The sequence below is a fragment of the Lissotriton vulgaris genome, chromosome 2_1, assembly GCF_964263255.1.
Source record: "Lissotriton vulgaris chromosome 2_1, aLisVul1.2, whole genome shotgun sequence".
Classification (NCBI taxonomy): Eukaryota; Metazoa; Chordata; class Amphibia; order Caudata; family Salamandridae; genus Lissotriton; species Lissotriton vulgaris.
Window position 1 is genome coordinate 478,303,266 of NC_141687.1, and position 23,536 is coordinate 478,326,801.

At 42.0% G+C, this 23,536-nt stretch overlaps 1 protein-coding gene across 1 annotated transcript in view; it reads right to left on the reverse strand.

Annotated features, from left to right (window-relative positions):
* TMEFF2 (transmembrane protein with EGF like and two follistatin like domains 2) overlaps positions 1-23,536 on the reverse strand; it is an 804,247-nt gene that overhangs the window by 56,941 nt on the left and 723,770 nt on the right. The gene's annotated exons all lie outside the window — the stretch shown is intronic.

Here is a 23,536-nt window from a genome sequence, read left to right on the forward strand (position 1 = left end):
AATCTGATATGAACCCAAAAGCCTTTGGAGAGAAGGATATAAATATGTTGGGGTATTTCATTGACACCGTAACCTTTAAAGGGAGAGTGATCGAGACAAAGGTCTATGTAGCAGAGAAGGGGAGAATACTTGTAGGATGGAGAGATTTGGCCCAGCTGGGGGTGGTATTAGTTCCGGGAGCAAAAGACCCTGTGATTTTAAGAGAGGAATGGATGAACAGCATTTGTGTAGAAAGAGAAGAGAGTACATTGGGTGCAATTTTGGAAAAGCATAAAGATGTATTTAAAAATGTAATTGGATGTGTAAAGGGATTCAGTCATGACATCAAACTAAAAGAAGGTGCTATTCCATGTAAGCACAAGGTAAGATCAGTGCCTTTGTCAGTATAAAATGAGTTAAGGGAAGTGCTTGAAAAACTAAAGAGGGAAGGTGTGATTGAAGAAGCAGAAGAATCCGAATGGATTTCTGCTATAGTAGTATCAAAGAAGAAGGTGACAGGGGACATAAGGTTGTGTGTTGACCTGAGGTCGCTTAATAGAAATATTGTAATAAACTGTCATCCCTTGCCAAAAATTAAGGACATTCTTCAGTCAACATCCGGATCAAAATATTTTTCACTTATAGACTTAAGGGCCGCGTACCATCAGGTGTGCTTGTCTGAAAGGTCCAAACAACTTACAACTTTCATTACGCCATTTGGAGCATTTAGGTATGTGAGACTTCCTTTTGGTCTAGCATCATCTTCAGGAGTTTTCCAGAAACTCATGGATGTATTGTTTGGGAAAATGAAAGGGGTGGAAGCCTTTCAGGACGACATTCTGCTGCACTCCAAGATGGAAAGTGAGCACATACAGTTGATTGATACGTCCGTGCCCAGGCGGGCCCAGGGCCTGACACCATGCCTCACACAGTGACGCCTGTCACCTCCAGGTTACAATACGGAAGAGACACCCTTATCGCCTTGCGTCCGCCCCACCCTACTAGTTGTAGCTTTGCACAGATGGGGATTATCCCATTTTTACCGTGCAGAGCGTGTTCCTCCGGGCACAATTCAGTGGCTGTGAAATCCGTTCTCTCCATGGCTTTACTAAACTGCCGGTCCTTGCCGAGCCATGCCATTGAAATCAATTCACTTATCCTAGACCACGAGCTCGATGTGTTATTTCTCAAGGAGACCTGGCTCTCCCCCAGCTCTGGCCCTGAAATGGTCAGAGCACTCCCCCAGGCTTTCATATACTCCACCTTGATAGACCTAAAGGGAGGGGAGGAGGAACTGCAGTTCTCTATAGAGACACGCTCGCCTGTAAGATCCAGAATGGAGGGGTGGCTGACTGTGAGAGCTTACAGTTCTCCCTTCGGTTGTCACCTACAGTGTCTCTGGTGGGCTTGTTGATCTATCGCCCTCCCGGACCTTTGGGTAGTTTCCCTAACTCTCTCTTGGAAATTACTGCACTTCTTGCCTCTTCAACTGCCAACTTTGTTGTTCTCGGCGATTTTAATATCCATCTTGAGGACCCAGCCAATGCCACAGGAGTCGATCTGCTCGACGATCTCAGATCTTTTGGACTCAATTTGGCCAATTTGGGCGCGACCCATGAGAAGGGCCACCTGCTTGATCCCTTATTTTCTAACCTGGACCATCTTACTCCATCTCCGGCTCTTGCCCTACCTTGGACAGACCATTATTTGGTGTCCGCGTTATGGCAATTCGACAGCCGAGCTGCGGTGGTCCCTCGGGTTCACACCCTGGAGAGAGCCTGGTCGAGGCTCCCAGTTGACACCTGGGTGGCACACTTGGAGGACACGCAGCCCTCTCAGGGAGCCAACCCGATAGTCGCTGACGCGAACTTCCACACCTGGCTCTTGGATTCTCTAGACACTCTCCTACCCAAAAAGAAACAACTTACGAGGGGGAAGAGAGTGGGCTCGGCACCTTGGTATTCATCAGAATTAAGAACTCTGAGGAAAGGATGTAAGAGGCTAGAGCGGTCCTGGAGGAGAGACTGGAGTGAGGCGAATCGTAAAGAATATCGTGCGGCCCTGAGCAGGTACAAATCCGCTATTCGGGTGGCAAAATCAGGATTCTTCGAAGAGCGCATTGGCTCTGCGGCCAACTCTTCCAAAGAGTCATTTAGGGTCATTAAGGAGCTACTCAATGCCCCCGACCCTCAGGTTTTCCACGAGGACCCTCGCAAAAAATGCACAGAACTGGCCTCGTATTTTAAAAGTAAAATCGACAACATACTGGCTTCCCTTCCCCGGGGTGAGATCTCCTCTTTGGAGGACAATCCCAGCTCCCAACCTGAGTTACCATTGGCGGAGTTGGCTTCCCTCGGTCCAGTTACTAAGGAGGAAGTCCTGTCGGTGCTGAGATCTATGAAGAGCGGCTCCCCGAAAGACCCAGCACCTATTAAATATCTTAAACAGGTGTCATCTACTATCGTTGGCCCTGCTACGGACTTGATAAACCTGTCTCTCGCCCATGGGGTGGTCCCCCCCAGTTGGAAAGGGGCGGTGGTTAAGGCTCTTTTGAAAAAGCATAACCTCGATCCCGCCGATCTCGCCAACTTTCGGCCTATCTCTTTGCTGCCGGGTATCAGTAAGGTGGCTGAGAAGCTGGTGAATAGCCGCCTCTCCAACTTCTTGGAAGCCAATTCCCTCCTGGGCGACTCCCAAACGGGTTTTCGGCCCGGTCAGGGGACCGACACCGCCCTGCTGTTGTCGTGGAGAATGCGAGGAGCATGCTGGATTCGGGGGGATCAGTGGCAGTGATCCTCCTGGACCTCAGCGCTGCTTTTGACACCGTGGACCATCAGGTGCTTCTCCAACGGCTGTCAGGGGTCGGGGTCACGGGTTTGGCCCTCAAATGGTTCGCCTCCTTCCTGGAAGGTCGTACATTTGAGGTGTGGGAAGGCCAAGAAAAATCATCTTCTACCCCTCTCCAGTGTGGTGTGCCACAGGGCTCTTCATTGAGCCCTACCCTATTCAACGTTTACATGGCCCCCCTGGAGAATGTGGTACGGCCGCTGGGTATCAAAATCATCAGTTACGCTGATGATACCCAGCTGGTGGTAGGCCTCTCCCAGTCGGCGTACCATCCCGACCGGCTGCACACGTGTCTTGAAAAGATCTACACGTGGATGTGCAGCTCAGCCCTAAAGTTAAATGGCTCCAAAACGGAACTGATGCTGCTGGGGAACTCCTCTCCATCTTTGCCCCCCAGCAGCTGGCCAGACTGTTTGGGACCGATGCCCCCCCCCAAGCAGGAGATCAAGAGCTTGGGGGTATGGCTGGAGCAGGACCTATCATTTAAAACCCATGCCAAAAAGACTGCTGGCGTGTGCTTTGGCCTGCTCCGTTCAGCCCAGAAGATTCTGCCCTTGCTCCCAGTGGCCACTCGAAGGCTTCTCATCCAGGGACTTATCATCTCGCGGCTGGATTTCAGCAATGCGCTTTTCCTGGGCGCACCCGAATCTACCCAGAACAGACTGCAGCAAGTGCAGAACGCGGCTGCCAGGCTTTTGACGGGTCTCCCTAGGCGGCAATCTGCCCGCCCGGCGTTGAGGGCACTGCACTGGCTCCCTGTGAAGGACCGGGTGAAATTCATGTCACTCTGCATCGCCCACCTAGTCCTGCACGGGGTGGGTCCACCTATTCTTGAGGAGATGGTCCAGCCCTATAAGGCCTCCCGTTCCCTCCGCTCTGACCACCAACATCTCCTTCAGGTTGGCAGGGTGAAAAAGGCAAGAACTGGGGGCAGAAGGTTTTCAATAAATGTGGCCTCCTTGTGGAACTCACTGCCCCTACAACTGCGCTCCGAAGCCAGTCTCTTCAGGTTTCGTAAACTTTTAAAAACTTTTTTGTTCTCTGTTTAATCCTTGCATTCTTGTAGCTGTGTTATGTTCTGATAAGCGCGGGGATGCCTATTGGTAACCAGGCGCTATACAAAACTCGGAATAATAATAATAATAATAATACAGTTCTGAATGTGTTGGAAAACAGAGGCATGACAGTTGCTAAGGACAAATGCAAATTCATGGCAAAGGAAATTGAATATTTAGGGCATGTTCTGTCTGCAGAGGGTATTTTGCCAAAAGATGATTTGGTTCGTGCAATAAGGGAGGCCCCTGAACCTAGAAATAAAGAGACCCTCAAGTCGTTCCTTGGCCTCAGTGAGTATTATGCAAAGTTTATCAAGAAATATGCAGAAAAGGTGGAACCACTCAGGAGACTGCTAAAGAAAAATGTGAAATATGAGTGGGGAAAGGAACAAAATGATGCATTCAAAGCTGTCAAAGAGGAAATAGCCAAGGCGCCAGCACTAAAACCATATGATCCGCAGCTAGAAAACATTGTAACTGTGGATGCTAGTAATGAGGGAATAGGTGCTGTGTTCTGCCAAAGGAAAGGAAATGAAGAGAACACAATCGCATTTATTTCCAGGAAGTTAAATGACACTGAGATCCATTACAGTACAATTGAACGTGAGACTCTAGCCTGTGTGTGGGCTGTACACAAACTCAAAGATTATCTGTGGGGCAAGGGTTTCACGCTTGTAACTGACCACAAACCTCTTGTGTACATGATGGACGGCAAGGGGCGAGGCAATGGCAATGCTAGTTCTAGGCTGATCAGACTTATGTCAAAGCTTCAGGAGTATAACTTCAGAATGGAACACATAAAAGGTGGAAAGAACAGTAGGGCAGATTGTCTATCCAGGTTACCGGTAAAGGAAAACACAGATGAGGTACTGGAAGACAACGAATGCGTGGTGGCACATATTGACGCGACTGTAATGTGTGAAGGATCCATAAAAGATGAGGAATGGGAAGAATGTGCAAAGAATGATACTGTTCTGGACAAAGTAAAGGAGTATGTACAATCCAATTGGCCACATGTGAGGAATTTACCAAAAGAGCTTAAAAATTATCAGCAAGTAAGCGATGAATTAACTCTAGAAAATGATTTCCTGAAAAGAGGTGAAGTGTTTGTGCCGCCACTAGGACTCAGACAAAAGATAATCCAGATGGCTCATAGAGGGCATCCTGGCACTACAGCCACTAGAAATGTCCTAAGAATGTACTATTGGTAGCCAGGAGTGGACAGCGAAGTTAGGAACCTTGTAGATAAGTGTGAGCAATGTTTGAAGTCAGACAAACATTGGAGAATAGAGAAAAATGAGCTGCAGATTGTGCAAATCCCTGATGGACCTTGGGCCAAGGTTGCAATAGATTTTGCCGGACCCTTCAATCTGCTACAAGATGAATGCAAATACCTAATAGTTTTGACGGACTACTACACTAAGTGGGTGTGTTACAAGTTTGTGAAGGTGATTACAACTGAAGTGGTCATAAAATTTCTGGAGAAAACCTTTGAAAGAGAAGGGCAACCAAAAATTATAGTGTCTGATAATGGATCACAACTTGTATCACGTGTAATGGTAGATTTCTTGGAAAAACGTGGTATAGTACAGGAGAAAACACCCCTGTACAGTCCCAAGAGCAATGGTCAAGTAGAGAGGATCAACAGATTCTTTAAAGAAGGAATCCAGATGGCAATTGCGAATGACATGGATGTCAAGGAGTTTATCAAAGTAAAAATAAATGCATATAATAATACTCCCAAGGAAGCAACAGGGTTTACACCATTTTTCCTGATGAGAGGAAGAGTATGCAACTGTGTCATAACACCGAAAATAGGTGAATGGAAAGCAACAGCTGTTGAAGCAAGACAAGTATGATGTGAGAGAGAACATACTGTGTAAGCAAATGAAGAATAAGGCTTATTCTGATAATGTGAATCGAGCTAAAGATAAAGTCATAGCACCTGGGGATTGGGTGCTAGTAAGGAAGCCTGGTCTGGTTGCCAAAGGAGAGTCTAAGCTTAGCAGACCAATGAGAGTTGACAGAGCAACTGGAGGAGCTGTGCTAGTTGAAGGTGATGGATGGCGCAGTAAAGATGACGTGGTAAAACTTAAACATGGTCAAGAACGGATCATAATGAGAAATGCAGGAACAGAAGAAGGAGGACTAAATGACAGTGTTCTAGAGTGGGATGATACGTGTAGTAACCAAGATAGGTCATATACCAGAGTCAGTCAAGGAGCATCTGATGTCTCAGATGAAGGTTTTACTAGATTCTCTTCTGATCCCATGGACACTGCTTTGGTGCGGGATGAAACAAGGAGAGACAACTGTGTGGAAGACAATGAGAGTGATGCAACAAGCATGAATGATGTTGAGGGCAGTATAACCGGGAGGCACCTTTCCAGAACGGGCAGAGTGGTCAAATTGCCCGCCAAGTTTAAAGACTACATTATGGAATAGTTTTCTGTTTAAATGTTCATGGTGGAAGGGAGATGTCGTACATGTTAGTATGTTTTCTATGTTCATTATGCAGCGTCACACCGCATCACCATAGCAACCCATTCTGTATATAGGTGACGTCACCTGTACATGGTGACAGATGACAGCTGACACTTGTTAACGCTAGTTGTTATCCCGCTACCGCGGGTCCTTGTTGATAAATAAATAATCTTAAATACACCTTTCTACTTGCCTTCTTTGGTGTATGCTACAATTTTGCAACTCATTTAAAATAACAATTGGGAAGAGTGTGAAAGCAGCAGAATCACAGTGAGATGGTTCAATGTTAATTATGCTTCAAAGAAGATGGTAACAGATGTGTAAACAGGGAAGCTGTCCCAGTAGGCAGTCTCCATTTTGAAAATCATGTCAGATGGCCTTGAGGAAAGCAGACGTTGTCCAGGGGACCATTGCCTGCTGTGCCATGTGCAGTCAATGTATTTTGAAAAGCAGATTTAGTTAGTAAACACAGGCTGCTTTAAAAGAATAAATACGTTTCCCCTTTTGGGAATAAAAACAGACAGGCACATGCATCATTATATGGATTTGCGATTTCTTAATTGCAATTTTTAAGGAATCGCAATTAAGAAATCGCAAATGCCTATGCATGTAGAAATCGCTGAAAACTTTGAGATTTCTAAACATTCCTAAATTATGACTCGCAAATTGCGAGTCGCAATTAAGGAATCCCTCCCCATTCATTCCTATGGGCCTAGAGTCCTAGAGGCCCATAGGAATGAATGCAAAGACATTCTCAATTTGCGATTCTCAATTAGAGAATCGCAAATTGAGAATGCAATTTCAAGGGTGCCAGGGTGTCAAAAGGACACCCTGTGACACCCCTGAAATTGACCCATGCACATAAGTTGCGCACACACATGCCCAAAGGGCATGTGTGTGCATAACATGAAACTTTGAAAAATGCACGAAAGTGCATTTTTCAAAGTTTTCGCAAATTACCATGAAGTACTACTTCAAACTTGAATTCTCAAATTGCGAGGGCCTTGTAGGGATTTGCGATCATAATTGCGAATTTTAATGGAATAGCAATTAAGAAATCGCAAATGCCTATGCATGTAGAAATCGTTGAAAATTTTGCGATTTCTAAACATTCCTTAATTGCGACTTGCAAATTGAAATCGAAAAAGCGAATTTTGCGATCGCAAACGGCCAATTTTTGCGAATTGCACTGTTTGCGATTGAAAAAATGCTTTGATGCATGTGCCTGTTAATGCATCGAAAAGGCTAATTTTGCGATCGCAAACAGCCGATTTTTGCGAATCGCACCGTTGGCGATCGCAAAATGCTTTGATGCATTTGCCTGAAAGTGAAGATGGTGTACTGCGCCGTGGGTTCGCAAATAGAGGCCTGCCTAAATAATATTCATCGGGAAGGATATTGAATGGAGATGGAGAGTTTGTGAGGCTGTATCACAAATTCAGAGACAGGTGGCTAAGGTCACAATTTGGGGCCACTTTATTTGAGAACTGTCTCTTTGCATCTCGGGCCCTACGTTTCTTATTCTCCAACGAGACGAAACATGCAAACAGTGATCTTGCTCAACACCCTAAGAGCACACATCACATGATATAATAAACTCATACTGATTTCTGCGGTTAATGGGCAAGACTGCAGTTAAATTTTCTTCCAAATCTTTTACGTAATACTACAACTATGAACAAGTGAAGGAAAACTGCACCTATTTGGATACTGCGAGATTTATTGCGTACTAGAGTCAGATTTTAGGACTCTTTAGAGGAGCCCCGCTGTGCTTAATTCACACGTACAGCAAGAAAAGAATAAGAACAAAGACAGCTGCAACCAGTAGAAAAAAATAGAATGCATCAGCGAAAGAGCATAAAGCTAAAACAACTAGAATGTTTGGGTGGTAGGAGAAGGAAACTAAAATGTTAAATACTGCATTTATCTTCAAAAAAGAGTTGGTTCAGAAGTGCTTTTCGTTTGGATAAGCTGGTTATAGGCACAGTTTATCTATTAAGTGAATTGCAATAAAGGTTAGGCATTTTGAAAACTTTCGCAGTATAAGAGGATGTTTTGAAACTGCTATTACAGAAAAGGTGAAGGATTTTATAGAAATTGTCTCTATTAAGTTGCAGCTGCAAAGGACTGAAAAGGTTAGCCATTTTATAAAAGGAGAGATTGGACATGTTCCAAAATTAAATGCATTTTGGTTACCTATTTTAAAAATTTTTTGGGGGCGTTTAATTCTGTGTTTAAAACTTTGCTACCGATCAAGATAGCGATAAAGAATAAATACATATTTGGTAGTCCTAATATGTGAATCCTAAGAAAACGGTGGATATTTTAATTATCATTGTCAATTCTTTATAATGTAACAATTATTTGAACAACATTGAGCGTCTAGAACAATCACTATTATGTCACAGAAAGAAAATAGTTTTTTCGTTAGAACCTTTAAGTTTTGTCCATAGGTTTATTCGTCACTTTTGTTCCATCTGATGCATGACAGTTAACGCAATATTGTTAACGTCTGAATGATGGTAACAATACGTATATGACCACCTTTTCTAATTGTCTCACTTATAATTACGACTAAAAACGCTACCCAAGGATAAGCTGCACATTTTTTTGGTTCTTTTTTTGTGTCCTCATTCTGCCAAATTTCTTGCTGGGTTATACTCTAATATCTCTAGGTCTTACCAGAGGAAATCAGACTGGAGACCAGAAGTGGAAAAGAAGTGTAGAGACCGACAAGTATACTGCTGTTTCCACTTCAATCTCCTTTACATACTGAGACTGTCCGAGGATAGGGGATAACAGAGCCGACAGCGTAGTTGGCTTAGTCATAGGACTCACGCTTCCTTCTCTCTCCAGATTACCAATGGAGCCCACATTTTCTCACTACTTCTTGGATCGCATGCCGTATCCGATTCACATATGTAAATGATATTCCTAAAACACTCCGTTAAGGACAGAGGATTTTCAGATTTCCATACCCTACAGATCTCACGCCTTGCTAACAGTTCTACATAAAACAAAAACTTTGATTTAACTGTTGTAATTTGTGCCTCTTTATCTGAGATTAGACCAAAGAAAATGACACTAGGGCTTACTTTAATTTGTAGCTATGAAGAGAGAGTTTTCCCAAATAAACCCAGAAAGGACCGGGAAATGTCACACTCAAAAAAGAATTCCTTTCTGTGTGTTTCAATTTATGTACTAGCATGTATTTTGCACAGCATCATTTGTTTAGACCAATTTCATCCTCATAACCCCATACAGTATATTTATATCACAACATAAAATTGTATGTCTCTAAGTAGTTTTTTTATTAAAAAGATTTTCTTATACTGAGTATGAGCAATTCATTAAAAACAAAATCAGACATATTTTTCAAAACAACATATTAAACAAATTTCCTAAATTTCACAATAAATCAATACATGTTTCTCAATACATAATTTAAAAAACCATAATTAGACATTTAAAAATCCGTGTGTCGACGCGTTTCGGTGCTTCGTTTTCTTAGAACACCTTCCTCAGGACAGGTTTAAAAACATCTTCTTTATTCGTAATAATGTGTCTTTTAGGTACCAGATATATCCCGGGGGTTATAGTGAATGTAGAACCTCCACTTCCACTCTGTATTTCATCAGAGGATTCATTAATTGCCTGGGGGCACTACGCTCCGTTGCAAGGACTGCGTTTCAACAGACTTTTAGAATTTGTTCATTCTGTATTTAGCTTGCCCGGTGGAGTTCCTTTCTTTTGCTCCTACTGGGGTCACGCAATAATCCTTCCTCTTTATTATTCTAGGGGATGTTCAGCGTCTCTCATCAAAAACGTAGCGGTCCGCCTGCCCGGTCTCCCTGGTTGCCCGTGTCCTGGTCTAAACAAATGATGCTGTGCAAAATACATGCTAGTACATAAATTGAAACACACAGAAAGGATTGTTACTTTAATTTGTATCCCAATAGTTTCTCCCACAAAGTCACATATCGAGTTCCAGAATGGTGCTATTTTTGGACATACCTTAAAGAAATGCACATCGTCTGGTGCTACCTGCATGCACCTAGGACAGTTGTAAGTATTACCAGTAACTTTAGAGAGCTTTGCAGGTGACCAATAAACTCTATAAGTGCTGAATAAATGATTTTGCTTGAGTGGTGCTGGTTTTACTACTTGTCGTAATATACCATAAGATTCACTCCACATTTGCTTCAAATCCTCATCATTAAACTCTTGGCCCCACAAATTTAAAATTTCAGTCTCGATCTTCTCACTCATCTCCAAAAAGACCCAATACCAAAAAGAGTTTTCCTTTTTCACTAACCGATTCTCATCACTTGATCAAATTTAGATTCCTCCTCCTCCGCCCAGTCTTATGTTGCTCACCAGGAACTCAGTTGACAACATTTAAACCTCATTAACAGACCAATAGAACAGTTATGAAGTGCTTCCCAACTCACTAAATTTGAGCCTCACCTTTTTTTTAAAAAAAAATGGGTTTCTGTATTTGAAAAAAATAAAGGAGTTTGACCTTGTGGGACATCAGCAGGCATTGCCTCAAAAAGGAAGCCTATTGTTGACTTATCAGTCCTGTTAGCGAGCATGCGAACATTCTTGAACTGAAAGGCGTAGCAATAGGAAAGTACATCTGGTAATGTCAATTCTCCGATTTCAAGCCTCCTCCACAACTTTTTCCAAGATATCCTAGGGCCTTTCGATGCCCAAATGAAACTTCCTACTCTCCCCTGGAGTTTTGTATTATCTTTCTTCTGAAAGACTGATGGGATGGTGTTAAAAAAAAATTCACCTTTGGGAGGATAATCATTTTTGTACCTGTCCATAAATATTTAAAGGAAGGTTCACCTATTTTGACAGTAACCCTACTACTTCCTGACTAACTTTCCTTAAATTTGTTTTTGTATTATCTTCCATTCCCTGAGTTATTAACACCCCCAAATACTGTATTTGTGTTTCCAGCCCGTGACTTGCCAAACCCTGATTCCAATTCCATAGTCTCAGTTTTTCCTATGTTCACTTTATACCCAGAAATATGGCTGATCATCTCTGCCTTCCGCATCAAATTGGGGGTTGCATCTTGCGGGTTACTCATAAAGAACATCATATCATCTGCGTATAGTGCTAATTTAACTTCCAGATCATATGATTTAAAAGAGAGAGTAGTGGTATCCACCCTTATCAAATTGACTAGTGGCTCAATATATAAATTGAAAAGAAGTAGGAACAGAGGGAAACCCTGCCTTGTCCCTCAAGTAATATTGAACCAATTTAACAGTCCCTCGTTTATCAGTACCCTAGCCTTAGGAGCACAATACAAGTTTTGCACCACCCGTATCATATTTTGCAGGAAACCAAAACTTAACATGGCCTCCCAAAGGTAAGGCCAGTGTACCTGGTCAAAAGCTTTGTCTGCAGCCACAGCCACTATGGTCAAAGGTAAGTTTAGAGCCTCCCCAATATCTACAGCTCCCAATAGCTGGAATGGTAATTCATTCAGCTGCCTCCCTGAGATGAAGCCTCTTATATTGGGATGAATAACTTCATTTATTACCTTAGGCACACGATATGCTATAATTCTGGAAAAGATCTTGTAGTCCATAAAGGAAATTGGTCTATACAAATCTACTTTCTGTGGATCCTTATTTGATTTTAAAATCAAAGTAACTATAGCCTCTGACCCGTTGTTGGGGACCTTCTTCCCACTTATATATATCTCATTGAATAAGACTTTTAAAACTGTGAGTATTATATCCATAATACAGAAAAAAACCTCAACAGGAAGACCGTCTGCTCCAGCTGCCTTTCTCTTTACGATTTTCTTAGCACTTCTTTCCTCCTCCTTAATTTCCCTTCTCATGCTTTCTGTTGCTCCATAGTTAACTGTGGAAGTTTTGTCAATCCTAGCCACTCCTTAATATCTCCCCGGCTGGGTTGGATATCATCTCTGTATAAATCTCTCATATAGCTACAGGCCTCTCTGCTTATATCAGTGTTGACATACAATATCTCCCCCGATTCTCTACTAATTAACTCTCGGATTGTGATTCTCGCCCTATCTACCTTTGCCTTCCAGGCTAATAGTGAACCATATTTTTTTCCATAGGCAAAGTGCTGAAGTTTACTCACTTTTTGCCTATCGAGTCATTTTTTTTCCAATGGCTCCTGGAATGCCACTTGTAACCTCTCCAGCTCTTTACTTAAAGCTTGCACTCTTTCTGAATCCTGCTGAGTCATCTGACACTATTCCTGGAATTTGGGTCACTTCTATCACCTTCCCACATAGCTTCTGATCTGGTAGAAAGTAGTCTATACGGGAGTGGTGCCTATATTTCTTACTAAAGAAGGTGAACTCCCTAATCTCCCTCTTCTTAGTAGGCCAAATATCGATCAGATTAAGTTTTTTCATCATGCTTTTTTACTCTGGCGAACGTTTTAGGTGGGTTGGTATATTTAACTTTTGACGTCCTGTCCAATCCTTTATTCATGACTAAGTTAAAATCTCCTCCTAGTATAACATGGGCTGTCGTCTTCAATAAACAGGACTCCAATTTTTCCCGTTGAACTAGAAGAGTTGAGAGTGTCTAGAACAATCACTACTATGTCACAGAAAGAAAATAGTTTTTTGTTAGAACCTTTAAGTTTTGTCCATAGGTTTATTTGTCAATGTTGTTCCATCTGAAGCATGACAGTTAATGCAGTATGAAACCCGGTGTCCGAATGACGGTAACAATACTTATATGACCACCTTTGCTTATAGTCTCACTTATAATCATGACTAAAAACGCCCCAAGGATAGGCTGCACATTTCTGGGCAATTTAATTTCTGTGGATTTCTATAATTTTACATAGTGCCATAATGTCGCCCTTTGGCCACTGCAGAATGCTGAAAAAACAATTAAATGTCAAATTATTAAGCAAAAGAAAGTGCAGTCTGAGAACAAATCGATGTGAGGTGCAGTACCCTATCCAATATTCCTTGTATGCTAACCTTTTAGCCATTAGTTTTTATAAGAAGACCAAGTTAAAAGTGTCTGGTTTACAAGAGCTTTTCAGAACTTTGTTTATATATTTATTGTGCATGAGTGAAAGACTTCCAGTAACAAAACTGGCCCATATGACTATTTGATACCGTTTAGAAATACTCCAGCACCCTACATATCTGGCACATTTGCTGTTCATAAACAATTTCAGATTTGGGTTGACTTGAGTCAGACACTTAAGCAAAATATCAAAGTGCAAACAAAATATTTAGGAGATTAAGGGTTGGTATGTGACTTTGAGGACAAACGCACGCTCTATATGTAACTTCATGTGTTGAGCCATTATGGATGCTTCACTGATTATAAGGCATGGCTCTGAATTAGAAACAAGGTACAGCAAGCACTCACCTTATGATTAAGGGTAGAAGTCTGCTTTATTATGCTTAGGACTTTTTATTTAAATTGCCTGGCCTGTCCCTAAGAACTCCAAATCCTCTTTGCAGCTTCCACCTTGGAGACTGACTAGAAGAAATGTGTGATCTCTGATAAGACTCTTGATCCAGTGTCTCTGTCTTTAATATCATATGCTTTCTATAGGTTTACGGTCAAATTTAAGAATCAGAAATTAAATGTATGATATGATTATTAAAATTAAAAAAATACATTCTATGTGAACACTGCACTATATGATTGGTAGTCAAAGTCAGCAATTTTTGAGTTGATGTTTCACATTTGTTCTTTGAACGTCAATACGGAAATTTAAAACTAAGAGTGAGATTTGGAGTCACCTTTCTTATACCTACAGACTCCAAAAAGTAAGATCTAACAAAGGCATATCGAGTTCTAAAGACTGCAGGGCTTTATGAGACTGGTGCGACAGCTGCAACAATAAATTGAAAGTTTGTCCAGCTCTGAACTTATTCAAGCAAAGATTGTGGCTACCCTAGCTCCTATCTCGCTTGCTGAGCCCTCATCGGCTACATAATCCGGCCTTGATTTGCTAGAAAATTCTTAGAACTAATGAGATGGCATATCCACCACACCATCGAAATAAGCTCGGCAGCAACATAATCCAGCTTTATCCCACTTGCACCTTATGCAAACAAAGTAAAAGTTTCAGCAGGAGCTCAACAAGAGTGTCTTCTACTTTGAGGGACCCTTTGTAGCTTTATCATTTAGTCTTGCCCACTGTGTGAGTTTTAATTGCAGGAAAAAACTAATGTCTCAAGGTACATCTTTTGTCCTATTACCAACAAGGCTTAACCAGCCTGCTCTATTTCGCAGATCTTGAAATGATGTCTAGGTCATGCTCAACTGCAAACAATGAGTCTAATTGGTGGTTTCTTTGTTCATTTTTACTCAACACTTTGCAAAAGTATAGCTAAGTTTCCCTTAAACCAATATTTATAATTATTTTGTCATCTTGTTTGTTAAAATTCTCTTGGTTTTGGTAAAGTGGCTTAGGAATTGTATTGTGTTGCTTTTTTACTTAAATGTTGTTTCTTACAGTTGTAATCTATCTCTGTGAAAAAAGGTCTGCTGCTTGTGCTACAGCTCCAAGAGGTTGAATATGTTTTTCGTAATACCACGTATCTCGATTTAGCAAAATATTGCCTGATTACACTCCCTCCCAGTACACAAGGATTAAAATCGTTGAGGACCTGGGCCGAAAAACATGGGTCAGTGAGGAAAACAGAAGGAACCACAAATGGGACACTGACATTTTTTATAATGTATGGAAATAATATAAGGAATAGAATAGTATAGTTGAGGCCTTTATCTGAAGAAGTCACCTCCTTACAGCAGGACAGCACCAAGTACATTCCGGAAAAAGCTACTTAGAATGCCTTCTCAATATCCAGTTGTAGCACTCGGTATGGAGATAGGACATACTTTGTTGAAGACAGGTTACGTTAAAAACCAACCTAGACCTATTTAATACGTATCCAGAAGGATAAAGAGGACGGAAGAAAGCAAAACTAATTGAAGCAAAACCAAGGGCCCTAGGCTGAGGTTTGAGGCAACAATAGTCATATAGAGTTACAAACCTTATATAAAACAACCTCAAGAGTGAAGGAAAACAACTTTGGTAAAATTCTACCAACTTTTGTTGGAACCAAGATACTGGAAACAAATGTTTCATAGAGTACTGTGTACTTATAATTAGCATGAAGATCTCCAAATTGACAAAATTATCCACAGTAAACTATTGGTTGTCTCCTTACAGGAAGTCGGTAAAGAAGGAGTAACACAATGTCTTACAAAGCAAACGATCTCTGGATCAGGATTTATGTTCTAACTGTCAGGCGTGCAATTAAAAGTGGATCATTATGAGTTGGCTAGAGCATACTGCACTTGGCATATAGAGGCATTAAAATTAGAATGAATAAAGTTATTTTGACATAATTTTATGTGACCTTGCCTGAGGTAATAATTGCCTACAATCCTTCGTCCTATGGGCACCAAGGGAATTTTTAGTGTGCCCCCCCCCCCACCTGCCTCAAAATTGAAAAAATAAAACGATGATAAAAACAGGTTTATTATCGCAAATATTTCCTCTATTGAATGAGGCTTGGGAGGGTGGGGAAAGGCAGGAAGAAGAGTGGTTAGCACTGTGATTCAGTGGGCATGAAGGTTTGACTAGCAAAAACCATCATGCACAGTGAAACTCTCCCCAACCCCAGCAGCATTGCTGGGTTGGAGACAGCAGTCACAGGCTCCCAATCACACTGGGAGCACCAAATACTGACGCTGCTATCTTTCATGAAAGCAGCATCTGATTTGGCCGGGAAGCTGAGAGCCTGTGCTGCAGCGACCAAGAGGCAGAAGAGCAGCGTTTTGGTTAGTGCGATGCATCAGGTAAGTTCTTTTGTTTTTACTTTTTATTTTATTGTTTTCTTCGTCCATCGGTCCCCTATCCCCGGCCCTCCACTCCGATGGCACACCAGCCGCTACTGATTATTAGCTCTGGGAGAGAGCACAAGCACTTTAGCATCAAGAATCTTAGACAAGGGCTGCCTTCCCCACAACACTAAAACTACGTGTGGGAACCCCACACACGAAAAGAAAACATACCAACAACCTCCATGCCTTAATTGTAAACTGCAGCTCCATTTAATATTTCATTAACTTTTTTTTAAATAACCAGAAATTTTCATTGACATACTTCTATCCTGTTTTCCATGTATGGACACTAACGAAATTGTGACGTAGACAGGCTTCCATTTCATTTGCTTATTTCACTTTTAGACTGGAATGTTCTCTGCTTTTACATTTCGCTTCCTAGTATTCAGAGGTGCTGACTCTGGGAGTATTATTTATTTATTTATTTATTGAAATTTGTAAAGCGCAAACAAATACCCTTGGGCGTCTCGGCGCTGCAGATTCAGTGAGGATGTAAGCAAGGCTGGGTTTACTGATTGAACAGCGGCATTTTTATCATTTTGTGGAATTGAAACAGTGATGGAACAGAGCAGATCTTTAGTGGTAAACCATTCCAAAGCTTGGCTGCTGTCACCACAAAACGTCTGTCTCCCGAGGCCATTGTCCTGGTACGAGGTACCACTAGCTGATAAGCCATTGTAGATCTAAGCTGTCTGGTGGGACAGTATACGACCAGCTGTTTAGATAGAAATTTTGGGCCTTGGTTGTGAACAGCTTTATAAGTCAGACACAAGGTCTTGAATTTTATGCGATTCTTGATCGCCAGCCAGTGGTAGTTTCGAATAACGTGTAAGATGGCCTGAAATTTGGGTGTCCCTGAGAGCAAACGAGCAGCTGCATTTTGGACCGTCTGCATTTTTTTGATGACCCTGCATTGTGCATTTGCAAACAGTCCATTACAGTAATCTAATGACGACATTACCAGGGTGCTAATCAGTTTCTTCCCTGCACTTTCTGGTAGGAATGGGATGAGTTTTTTGATCATTTTAAGTTTAAAAAAGGCTGTGGACGTGACTTGGTTGGCATGGGAAACAAAATTTAGGTTGTCGTCAAATATTATTGCCAAGTTCCTAACCTTTGAAACTGGTTGAGGTGTCGACCCCATTGATGGAGGACACCATGAGCTGGACTAAACTGGGGATAGTTTCCCAAAAATAACCACTTCCGTCTTCTCGGAATTATATTTGAGGCAGTTACTGGCCATCCAATCCTTGATGGCCAGCATGCCTTCTTGGAAACATTTTGCCATTCTATCTCCATCCCTGTTAATTGGTAACACTAACTGAGTATCGTCAGCGTAGGAAGTAAGGCCCATCCCATGAGATTTTATAACTCTGGCTAAGTCCGACACGTAAATATTAAAAAGTGTCGGACTTAGGGATGAGCCTTGAGGAACTCCACAGGGAAGGGTTACCTCAGCCGATCGAAATAACCCCAAGCTAACTGCCTGCGTTCTCTCCAACAGGAAGGAGGCCAGCAAATCTTTGGCTCTATGTTGGACGCCCATTGCCGAGACACAGTCGATCAAGATAGCATGATCGACCGTGTCAAACATAATTGGTATTATGCTTTAAAAGGCATCACTTTTTGTTATCCCTTTCTATTCACCCTTGTCTATAATTGCAGATTTTCATTTCACGAAGGCAGTTTTGGGTAGTTGGAGAATTCCTCTAGGTATAACACTGGTGAGTCTGTGACCTGGGCACAACAAGATTGTTCCAAAGGAATCCTAACTCCACCCATCCATGATCAGAGGCACCAGCAAACCAAGCCTAGTACATGTGTCCCTTTTTCTCAATCAAGACTTTTTTCTTTGTAACTTATTTCACCGCATTGTTAATGGATTATATTTTTATATTAGCACCTGTTAAAGAATGATGTGTGCTGAAAACCAACCAGAATGCTCTGTTTGGTGGAAATAGCTACTGACAAATGGCTCCTGTCGAGAGACGCAGCATATTTTTTCTCCAGAAGGCAGTCTCTCTGTGGCACTGTGTTTGCCCCTCCCCCTCCTCTCTAAAAGGAAAAGCAAGCCCAAACAACATTTGTAAAGTGAAAAAAACAACATAAAACTGAGAGGTTTGTTTTTCTACTAGGCATGTGGGCTTATGTTCTTTCTTGAAGGAAGTGATGAGCCTGGAACTTTGTAGCAGAGAGATTGGCTTATTGAGTGAGTTGGAGCTGTGGTCTTGCCATTCTGCCCTCAAACACAGTGAGGTAAACTTACCACTAGAGGGAGAGTGCTAATAGCCTTATTGCCATCACACTCCGGGCAATAGTGCCTCTTAAAACCTTTAATGTGGAGAATGTGACACTGATATCCTCCCCGCTAGACCTGGCATCTTTGACATGAGTCTCCCTTCCATTTTGATAGATTGTCTCCTCTGTTTTGATATTTGATAAATTTATGTGCAAATTGGTTATTCCATGATTGGGTTATTTGATTTATCTGTCAGCCCCTAGTACAGTGCACCATGTGTGCCCAGGGTTTGTAAATCAAATGCTGCTGGTGGGCTTGCACCACAGAAGCAGCTTGTACAATGTGTCTCAGGCCTGCCATTGCAATGACTGTGTGCAGTCTACCACTGCCATATCGACTTGGCCAAGTGCACCCAATTGCCAGTCCCTAAACCTTCCCTTTTCTTCATGTTAGACACCCCTATGGTAGGCCCAAGGGTAGGGTGCATTGTAAGTATAAGGTAGGACATGCTCTGATGTGTGTAGCATGTTCTAATAGTGAATTACAGCCAGTTTTGTTTTTCACTATTGAATGCTACCTGTTCTCATAGGCCAGAATGGGCAGTTAGATTATTACATTCTTATCATCCTAACGGACTCAGGGAACATGGTAGATATTTAAATTTAGTATGCCTGAACTCAGAATAATAAAATACATATTTTAGTAAAGTTGGTTTTAATATTCTGTGTTTGAAAACACCACTTTTAGAAAGTAGGTATTTTCTTGCCTAACTATCCAGGCCTGCCTCTGCTGGGTTGTGTATTCCTTGTCTGGGTTTGTGAGTGACATGGCTGGGGGATTCCAGGAGACAGGCTGGGGCAGCCTGGTGGTGAATAGAGAGATCTGCATCTAGATGGGAGGGAGGAGTTGCACCCGGGACCTGCATAGGGCTGGACCTTCCCTCTACAATGCTGGCTCCACCTCCTGTGGCTTGTCTGATGTCTCTGCCCTGCACTGTGAAAGGAAAGGACGAATCATGTCAGGGGAGTGCTCCAGAGCTGTATCTTCCCTCCCTTGTGGAGGCTCCACCTCCTGTGGCTTGTCTGAGGTCTCTGCCCTGCACAGTGAAAGGAAGAAGAGAGTCATGTAAACAAAGTGCTCAGGAACTGGTTTGAACTAGGCAGAGGCCACTCTGCCTTCAGAGAAGAAAGGATTTTGAGGTATAAATATTGGGACCCTGATCCCAAGAAATTAGATCACTTCTGGAACAAGAAACCTTTTGCCAAGGAGAAGAACCAAGGAAGCTGCAGGAGTTTTATTGCCCCTCTGCCAGTGTGCTGTTTGCTGAGTTGGCCTGCAGTGGTTGCTTCATTGTCAAGGGAAAGGAGAAGGAACTTTGTAAGGACTTTCATCTAAAGAATATTCTCCAAGAGCTTGAACTGTGCTTGCTTCGTGCTGAAGTCTCAGGTACAAAAGACTTCACCTCTAGCTCCCTACTAAATTTCCTTGCTGGGAATTCTCAACTCCACACATTTGTGTGTCGCTGGGAGCTGGAAGCGCGACGCATGGAGAAGAATGGTGTCGCCGCCGCAGCTGAAATCGTCGCATCGCCGGAGAAGCGAGCCTTCGCCGCATCTCCCTGGAAGCGTGTGTTCATCGAAGCTGCCTGCTGTCGCATCACCGGAGAAGCGTGATGCCATCATGAGAGTCTCTATCACATCAACGGAGAAGCTTGGCCCAGGACCTGTCACGGCTCCAATGTACAGAGGCGTCGCAAGACTGCCAGGGCATCATCGCATGATCATCGCATTGCGACATTTAGGGAGCCATCTTCTTGCATCGCAACCGGATCATCGCATGGCATCAAGGCACCATCTTATGCACCGCAACGGGCCCGCAGGCTGAGAATCTATGCATCCTCTGCGCAAGCATTGAGGCACGACGCATCATCTTCCCTGGATCAGGGGACCGACGCATCTCCCCTTTGGCGAGCCTTTTGTTTACTTTGCGTTACGCAACCAGGTACTTTGTTGAGAACTTTGTCGCATTTACCATCAACTTGAACTAAGCAACTTTAATCATCTTTTAAGTAATCTTAAGTGTAGTATTGTGGATTTTTGTCGTTTGTGGTCTTGTGTTTAAGTCTATATAAAGAATACTTATTTTTTATAAAACCTGTGTTGTGTCGACTCTCCAACTAAGAACAGTGGAAAGGATTCCCTTTCTAGCCCTCATCTCAAGATGCTTGGAAGGTACTTCTCCAGTAGCCTTAGGCTATTTCTTGTAGTGAAAGTGGATCAACATGTGGCTAAGTTCTTACCACCCTATCACATCTTCTTCAATAATAATGCTGTCTCCATGGTTGGATGAGCTTCATGCACATCATAGGAATGGACCAAATTCTAACCATGTCACGATCACATTGACAGTACATTGAAATGCTTTGGCTTGTTCTGGTCAAGGGTGATAGGCCAGCACACTCAAGGGAGGGGCTATGCTTATTGAAGGAAGCTTGGGAATCCTGATTGGCATGCTCCCACATTCTGGAATTCTAAATTCTGCAAATGCCTCCAAATTTCTTGATTTTAGTCATAGTTTGATAAATAGAAGTCACACCAACATAGACACTGCACATTCTTTTGCTTTCAGTAAAGTCATTATATTGCCAGAATAGAAGAATCTTTATATTTACAATTGAATTTTGGAGGCTTTGATGTCACAGGTGATAGTCCGTCTATTACAAGTGGGGTACTGTATTTATTGAGAGAAGAATGGCAACGCTGTGTAATAGGACTATTTTCAATCCCAAACGTTGTTGGAACTTTCCATCAGCAAAACATGAGAACATTCTGTGTTTTTAGCCAAACTTTAATATTTAAAGGACATTTAGGGCAAAAATGTCTAGTGGGATTCATTTACGCCACACCACCATGGACTTCATGGGGATGTCTAGTTTTCAGAAATGTGTGATGTTGGCAGGTTCTCATTTACCCGCAGAAAGACGGTAATTCTAATAATAGAGAAGATCATTTTTGGGGCTATTTATTGTTACGAATAATAAGCAAACCGGAACAAGTGGGGTGTAAATTCAATCACGAGAAAAGAAGGAAAATCTAAATTTGTAGGCAACGTTTCATGTTTGCTGGGCAATTTTGGTATGAAAAAGTGAAGTGATCCACTTAAACCATACTACTGTGGACTCTCTGGACCCCGCAGACTGTCTAATTTTCAGAAATATCTAAGATTAATGGATTTCAAAGGATGCCAGCTGACCCTGGGTACAAATACCACAGATGTGCACAGATACCCACATTGCCAGAAAGATTTAAATGTAATGCAAAAATCTTAATGTCACCATGTTACATTGTTGGATATTTCCTGCCAAAGGTGGTAGAAATACCTACACATGTAGGGTTATTATTGTTGTTATCAAGAAAAGTATGAGAATGCTATTTGGTAAGTGAAGCATTAGTCAATCCATGAACATTCCGTGACTGTCCCTCCCAGCAATCTGGGAAAAATCTTTTATCTTAGCCAAACTCTGATGCTAGTAGAGAATTCTGCGGGAAAAAAAGTGGTGGGATCCATGGAGCCATAACACCCTGGGTTTCTCTTCATGCCTGTTTTGCAGAAAAGTCGGGGATTGGAGGTTTATGTGGGTGTTGACCAATCCTGAATCAAAATACTGCAGCTACTTATATCCCCAGAAAGATTGAAATTCCAAGGAAAAATAATGGTGTCCAAATTGTATTTGGGAAGGTTTGTTGTCATTGGTGATACGATTAACTATACACAGAGTATTGTTTCTGACCACCTATACACATGGAGTATCAGTTTTATCAGGAGAACTGTGGAAACACTGATTGATAAGATATTTGTCAATCTCTGTAATTTCTGGAACTGTCTCGCACATAAATGTGAGGAAAATCTATTATTTGGTAACTATATCAGTCACTCCACCCTTGACTCCCTGGGTGGTCTAGTTTTCATAAATGTCTTGAGGTTGTAGATTTTCCTGGGTGCTGGACGCCCCTGCACCTAAATGTTGCAGTTACCTCTACTTTCAGAATGACTGAAATTCACAGTACGAATCTCGATGTTTCACATTTAATTTTGTGGTCTTTCATAATGGGTGATAGACTCAACCACACAACTGGGATACTGTTTTTATCAAGAGAAACTTCGGCTCTAACATTCCAATGTTTGCCTTTCTGTTTTCAGCTGACTGCCTTGAATCCAGTGAGAGCGATGCACTCTTTTGCTTTTCACTCCAACCTCAAGTGAACCCACACAATATGATATGTGAAACAAATACTAGAAGATACAAAAGGGGAAAGGGATGGGAAGGAATAAATAGTGCATCCTTGATTCGTGTATTGCAAAATAAAATTCCGTATGTGTTTTTGTATAATTTTCACTCATGCGACTCTGTTTCGAGGATAAAATATCCCATTGGAACTATTAACCTTGATGTGTGAGAGGGCTGCCCGCATTGGACTAGCAATGTTCGTTCCCAAAGTAACTTTAGAAATTGTATGGACAATACACTGAGTTGTTTCTTGTTTGGCTGTTGCACTAAACGGCACACCTCTCATAAAATTTTCACTCAGACTGCATAGTTTCCATAATACCCATAGTTTTCACGTAAATTATGATTTTTGGGAGGGAAATCATTCAATTTCACTCAGGCCTAAACGTAAATGGAAAGATACTCTGGTCAAATGCAACAGACACATAGAGGACAAATATAGGTATTCCTTAACAAATGGTGCAATTAAAACATTTTTATGATGTCATAGCACTTTGGCGAGACTAAAATGCAAAACTGAGGCCTATAATGTAAGCTACGCATATATCCTTAAAGTAATAGTTACTTCCTGAATGGATTACATGCATTACGGTTATAGCACAGCACTCTTCAGAGGCAAGATAAGCGACGTTGCAAGGTACTCCTCTCTCATGTTCTATTGACAAAAAAAATCAACATGAATGGTACAACATTTTCAATAAATCTAAAAAAAAAGAAATTACAAAAGCCAATAATGCACATATGTACAAAT